This window comes from Camarhynchus parvulus, chromosome 4 (assembly GCF_901933205.1).
Source record: "Camarhynchus parvulus chromosome 4, STF_HiC, whole genome shotgun sequence".
NCBI lineage: Eukaryota > Metazoa > Chordata > Aves > Passeriformes > Thraupidae > Camarhynchus > Camarhynchus parvulus.
Genome location: NC_044574.1, coordinates 42631198 through 42638225, shown reverse-complemented (window position 1 = coordinate 42638225; position 7028 = coordinate 42631198).

The following is a 7028-nucleotide window of genomic DNA, read 5'->3' as shown; positions in this document are numbered from 1 at the left end:
ACTGGAGTCAATGGCAAATCTCCCATTTACTCCAAAGGGACAAAATTTCATCCACTAAGTTCCAAAATGAACATTTTCTGCCTACATTTTCTTGGATATATATATTAGGCAGATGCTCTGCGTTTGCTCAACAGCTAAAGAAAGTTATTCTTTTCATGCAAAATGCAGTCTTGTCTCCCCAGTAGAAAACAGACTTTAAATAATTTCTTCAGAAACTAATACCAAATTGTCAGGGTTTGTACTGTCTAATCTGGGTTTGGCATAACCAAGTGAACTCGCTGGCTGCTAGCCCTGCCATTAATAGTAACAGCACAGTTTGGGACTTCTCTTTTGGTTTTCCACTTGCACATGCCTCTGTGTCCAATTTCAAACACAGTTAATCATGAGGCAAGGAATGAATGGCAAAGTGGAAATGTTGAGGATGGGGAAATGCATCAAAACTCCTCTCAGTGAGTAAAAGCACAAAGACTTGAGAACCAGGGAGATTAAACTGGGGCAGAAAAATATGTTCAGAGAGGATGCCTGGCCATCCTGGCAGCAGTTATGACTTGCTTTCTGCTGCTCCTCCACACAGGTTGCTGCCCCTCAGCCACAAGACAAGATGCAGGCCAGCATTTCATCTGCTCCAGTTCACACCTCTGTGAGTTAACATCAGCTGGCTGCCTCCATTTGCACCAATAAACTGGGCAGTGAATCACAACAGGCTGGGTCATAGGCAGGCTCCTGCCAAGGGCTGCCTCTGGCCTGGCATGGAGGGCAGGCACGTACATGGGTGTTTATCCAGGGATTGCAGCCAGTTCTCCCATGCACTCAAGTTATGGACAGCAACATAGCATATCCAGGGACATCAAACTGCTGCTGATCACAGGTAAAAAACTCCCCAAGAGGTGAAGATAACTGGGAAAGTAGGTATTTTCCGGAGGAGGATGAAGAGTGTTAAAATTCTCTCTTGGGCGACTTTGATTTCCTACTAAATTACTCCTCTGTGAACTCATGCCTGGCTTTCCCTCTGCCCATCAATTAATGTATTAAAAAGCTTCACCAGAGTGCTGGGAGATGCAATTCCCTCTTCAAAACCTACATCTAAAGCAGCCATTCAATGCAGGGAGCTTTTGTATGCCCAAGTTCAGAAGCCACTTCACATTTTTTGACCTGCTAGAGAGACAAAACTCTTTGACTAATATCTCAGCCTGGGGATTTTTTCCCTCTTTGAAGAAACACAGAGGAAAGGCAAAGGCACAACAATGAGAAAATGGTTCAAACTGGAATTTTAAACTGGTGTTTAGACAGAACAAATATTGATCCCTCAGTTCATCACTTTCTGAGGTGGGAAAGGACATGAAAGAAAGAAACAGTACATTAATGCAGTTAGAACACTTCAAAATTAATTGAAACACCCCGTCCCAGCAAGCCCAGCACAGTCTCTCTTGCTGCCTCACCCCAATAAATATTTACTGATTGTAACTGATTATAATTTGAATTACAAAACAATTCAATGTGGTAGAAATCACCTCTCCTGTTATGACTAGTACAGACTGAGGGCATAAATGCGAGTGCAGAATTTGCTGAAGCAGGCTTATGACCAAAAGTGCTGGCAGAGAAAAGACATTTTAGAAAATGCAGCCATAAGGACAATGTAACTTTTAAATTTCTCTGCCAGTGTATGCTGGGGGGATTTATTTACCTTTGGTCTATGAGGCAAGACTCAAGACTTATCTGTTGGCTTAAATCTCTACTTAAGGGAAAAGAGAAAAAATTAGGGTTTCATAGAGGAAGCTTTATAGTATGAAGTTTGGGAGGTTTGATCCTATGGCCCTACTTCTGTGGTGGGTTTATAGGACACAGAAAGCTTGTGAAAAATCTTACTTCAGTGTTACTTCTCAATACTTATTCTCCTGTGCACTTTTTATTTCTACTTCCTTCTGTCAAAGGAGAAGAAGCCCAGAACAGATGTGGAAGATGTAGATAGATAGAAAGTGAATCAACCAGCCAAGAGAGATAGTTCAAAAATGTTAGTGCTTCCTTAGCACACCTTGCTTTTTTCACCATCTTGTCCCTGGTACCTCCAGCATTCTGTTCCCAGCACACAGGTGAGGTGAGCAGAGTTCACAGCAGGCTAGGGCTCACACTGGGGGTTTCTGTGTGCAGTACCACACTCATGAAAACACATTAAATGATGTATGCATGAGCAAAGCTGGCTCCAAGATGTGAATCAAAGAGAAAAAGAAGGAAAATGAGTGAAAAGAAGGACCTGAGGCAAAGACAGCAAATAACACCAGTTTATCAGACCATTGAATGAGGGTGTTTTTTCATTTCAAATGCAGTACTTAAAAATAAAATAATGAAACTCATCATATTAACTGAAGAAACTAATGGAAAACAAATGCATGCTTCAATGAGCCAGATACGGAAAAAATGCCAAAGAAGAAATTTTGGCAAGACAAAGAAGACTTCAGAGCAGAGCAAATACAAAAACACTTCCTCTCCCTCCTCCTGTTATGGGATGCAACAGCAAGGATCACCATACACACAGAATGCATATCACAACATTCACATCTTGATTTAAAAGGAGAAAAGAATGTGAAATAGGAACTACAAATTTAGCTTCCCAAAATTTATTTCCCTAGGAATGTGTATATGCTTTATTTTCTCCAGCTTAATATCCAGCATGATAAGTAGATGGTTGTATGGGGTTTGCATGGCCAGGTTTTGGTAGTGTGTGTTGGTGGGTATGGATGATCAGGCAGCAAACAGCCAAAAGAGCTGGGCACATTTCCAAATAGCTGACACTGGCCTGCTGAAGCTGCTGACACTGACACTTGTTCCTAGGAAAGGGTGGCAAGAGGCGGGACATGGAGCAGCAGAGGCTGGATCTACCTCAGTACCTGTGTGAAAACCACCAAACTGAGACATGGCCCCCAGGGCTGGTAGACTTACACCACCTTGAGCCCTGTAGGAAACATTTTGGGTTTTAGTAGCAAAAATGCTTCAATACTAATATTTGGACTAATGGCCTGGATGCAAAACCATCCCAGCAGCCCCCAGAGATTTGTAAGAAACAAGCTTTGCAAGCAACTACAGTCATCCAGCTCCTGAACAGGAACTAAGCATAGCACCATGGGGCAGGATCCATTTCTGTGTTCTGTGCTATGCTTAGTTACTGCTCAGGCTGTGTATTTGTTAGGGACAACGATCACTGCAGGGAGGCAATGAGCAAAGCAGCTGTAGAATTTCTGTTTCCCAAACTGCATTGACCTTGCCAAACAAAATTTAGAAATCCAATGGAGTGAATCAGTGACACTTCTCAGTCCCATTTCAAATGCAAAAAAAAAAACCCCAAAACCATGCAAAGCTATTTGGAGGAAAAATGCAACTCCATGCTCAGTGCACCTTATAGTTGTGGCAAATTATAGATCACAACCATTATTCTTATTGTTGTGATGCTTTCAGACAGGAGAAACAACAAAGTTGTCAGCAAAACAGCTTTAGAGTCTCTACAAACTCCACAGTGAATTTTAGAAGACATGACCCTATAAACACGACTCCATTGTTTCCAGCAGGTGATCCCTTTCTAACCTCTAGGCATCAAGAAATCTCAAGAAACCCATTTCTTCTTCCCCTGTAATGCACTCACTTCTCTAATGGTCTTTGGTGCTCAGGAGGGAAACAACAGATTATCATTTTATTCTGCTCAGGAGCCAACAAAGAGGCTTTTGGTAGGAGTGGAAGAAGGGGCAGAGCTCTGGGTTGGGATGACAGTGATGTGGCTGTGTCTCTGCCCACCACCTCCCTCCATTCTGGAAGGGGCAGGCTGAGAAAGAGGAAGGACAGGGTGTGCACAGGGAGGAGGAAAGCAGCATCTCACTCTGCTCAGCACTGTCCTGATCAGCCTCAGCACAGGGGGAAATTACAGCAGTCTAAGCAAAACTAAAAGCACTGAAAATGAATTCAGAAAGCTGAGCATCAAATGCATTTTTGCAAGAGGCTTAGCTGACTAAAACTACTTTTCATCAAAATGTGAGGCTAAGACATTTTAATTTTACCTTTATTCTCTCTTGCATAATACAAATTATATTCCCCTTTTACTGAAAGAAAGAAGTGATTTCATGTGAACTGCATGTGAGAACATACAGGAAAACCTTTCAGAAAAAAAAAAAGGGAGAAAGAAAAGGAAAGAGGATGAGGAAAGTGTAAGTGTGTTCTTTACACAGGAACATTTCTAAATTCAACCACATACTACTTCGGTCCTGTCTACACTAGAGAAAAGCACCACATTAAAAAAAGTAAGAACTGACATGTCTTAAAGCAAGGAGAACAGTGTGAAAACACAGTGTTGCCCTGAGGTAGGAGTGACAACAGCTGTGTTATTTTAAAACATGCTGGCTCCTAGTGGTTAACTGTGATGTGTGTCCTGCAGAAAATCAATAGTTCTGTCTGTCACATCCTGCACACCTCTCACACAGGTATCAGTTATCCCCAGAGTTGTTTCAAATTAACTGCTGCAGTATAAGCAGGGTGTAAGGCACGCACTTACAGAACAGCACACAGACATTTATGTTCTGGCTGCTCATTTTATAAACACACCTCACCTCACCATCCTTTCTGTTTTCCCTTTGAACAGAGCAATAACATTTAGGCTTTTATTTTTGGAAGATGTGTATGGAGATGCAATATGCTCCAGAGTAGAAAGTTCTCCCATTTTCTACTTGTGACCATTATTGGTAATGGCTTCTTGCCTGTGATTTTTTCTTTTATTTCTCTATACGTACTGTGCTAGCATGAGACTTGTATGTCCTGGAATATTCCTGAGTCCAAAATTTTAGACAATTTAGAAGTTTGACCACAATTTAAAGGTTTTTATTAGGTCTTTATTACCTGCAATACTAGATCTGTTTACTATTCACAGCAACTATTTATGGAATTTAAGAAACTAAGGAATTGTGAAACAGAAAAAAGCTAGACATTTTCTCATCACAAGGACAGCTTTTCACTCAAAGCCATTTTGGCATTCCTCCACCAGAATATCCCCTGCTCAGCTTCACCAATACACAGCATCTGCCAGGACAGTCAGCCAGGTTGGCCTGAATGTTTCTCAGTGGAATGCTGAGGTTTAGCAACTATTACTGGGCACACTGCTGAACTGAACATGTTAAAAAAGAAAATATCCAGACATTATTTACTTGAACATCTTCCTCACTTTGGTTTAGGTTTCCTTTGTGTGTGCCTCAATCAACCTCAGGGTTTACTGCTTGCCTATTTTCTGTTACAAATGAAAACTGTTGTCAGATTTTGTTATTAAAACCAATGTGAAGCACTGTTAACAACCACTGGTACATCTTATACACAGTATGCTGTACTACTATGATTTCTCAAGAAAAATCAAGTAGGGTGAGAGGAACTGTGAGGATGGAGGCAGAACAATTATCTATCAACACTGGGTTGCATATCAGGTTATTCAGTCACTATTTTCTGTCTCCAAGAACAACTTCTCACCACAAAACACTCCCCCCCTGCACAGTTCTGTCAGTGTGTTTGATGCAGCAAGGCTGAACCACACAGGGACCTGAAAGAGCAATTGATAGCACTGCTCACTGCACCTGGCCAACATGAAGCTCTCCAGAACAGCTGAGGATCTCACAGGCTCCTCAGGGATGTTGTTGATGGAAGAAGGCCAGGACAAGTTTGGGGGAAAAGGGAAAAAAGAAAGGAGTTATCAGATCATAATTAATCAGGCTGGAGATATGGGCTAGAGATAGCTTCCAATTTCTTAGCAGTGTTTTCATCATTAAAGCTTCCCAAGAACAAAAACTGAGAAATTGAAACCTGTGAGAGAATACAAAACTAAAATTGCACTGCCACAGGGTTATGTTACGGGCGGTGAGTGGACCTTCTCTTCAGCATGTGAATCTTTGAAACTCACTGTGCCACTTTAAGCACAGTCTTTCTATTCCAACCAATCCAGAAAAACTGCATCACTGAACTGGCAACTGCATGGCAACTAAAACTGCAGAAATACCAGGAGAAGTTTTCTTTCCTCTTATACAATTAATGGATATTTACAACCTCACCTAAAAATTAAAAAACAAACAAAAAAAATTCAAAAAACCAAAAATAATCAATCAGGTTTGCCCAGGAAAACAAAAAAGTGCACTTCACTACAATAATTTATGTAAGCAGCAAGCAATTTTATCTATGCTTTCATTTAGCTACTGTGATTGATTGCTAGTTACTTTCGAATTTCCTGTTAAAGTTTGATTTAGGGCAACACAAAACTCCTTCACTGGGATTTTCAGTTCTAAATAGAACAAAGTCATTAACAGAATTAAATTATTCTAGTCAGTTTGCACTGCCAAGCTTTCTTTAAAAGAAACATGCTCATTAGCATGTTGCATGGGAAGAAAAGACATTGAATGAGCAGGAAATAATTAATATACCTACAGGACATGAAATGTGACTCATCAGGCAGCTGAAGCCATGCTCAAATTTTTGTATGGAGCTCTTATATTCATAATCTATATTGCTGCTTTATTGAGAGTAGATCTCTAGTTGTCAGTGCAGGAAGTTTGCTTGTCAAGGCGATTTACTTGGAAATAGTTAAGTCACATTATGATTTGTAATGTCTTTTCCCACTAAAAAAAAACCAAACAAAAAAACCCCACTTTTGGATGCAGCACAAAGGCTTTTTTGATTGCACAAGCTACATTCTTATCACAACAGTCTCCCAACAATGCATCCTCTCAGCATGATATTCTGTGGCTATAAACTCACTTCTCATTCCTCAGCTCACCACTTGCCTGTCACAAAAAAACAAACTCAGTGTTGTAAGGTAATCCCTACATTCAATCAGCTGTAAAATATTAGCCTATTTTTTTAAAGATATTCACCATGCAAACTTTGGCTTCACTCTTCACACTTTACTTTTAAGACTTGTTTAGAACTGTGCTTGCAAGCGCTTCCTCAGTGAAAATCCCAGTGCAGTTGCAAATCTCTCCTTATCATTCTGCAGTGGTCCACAATTCTTCACCTGC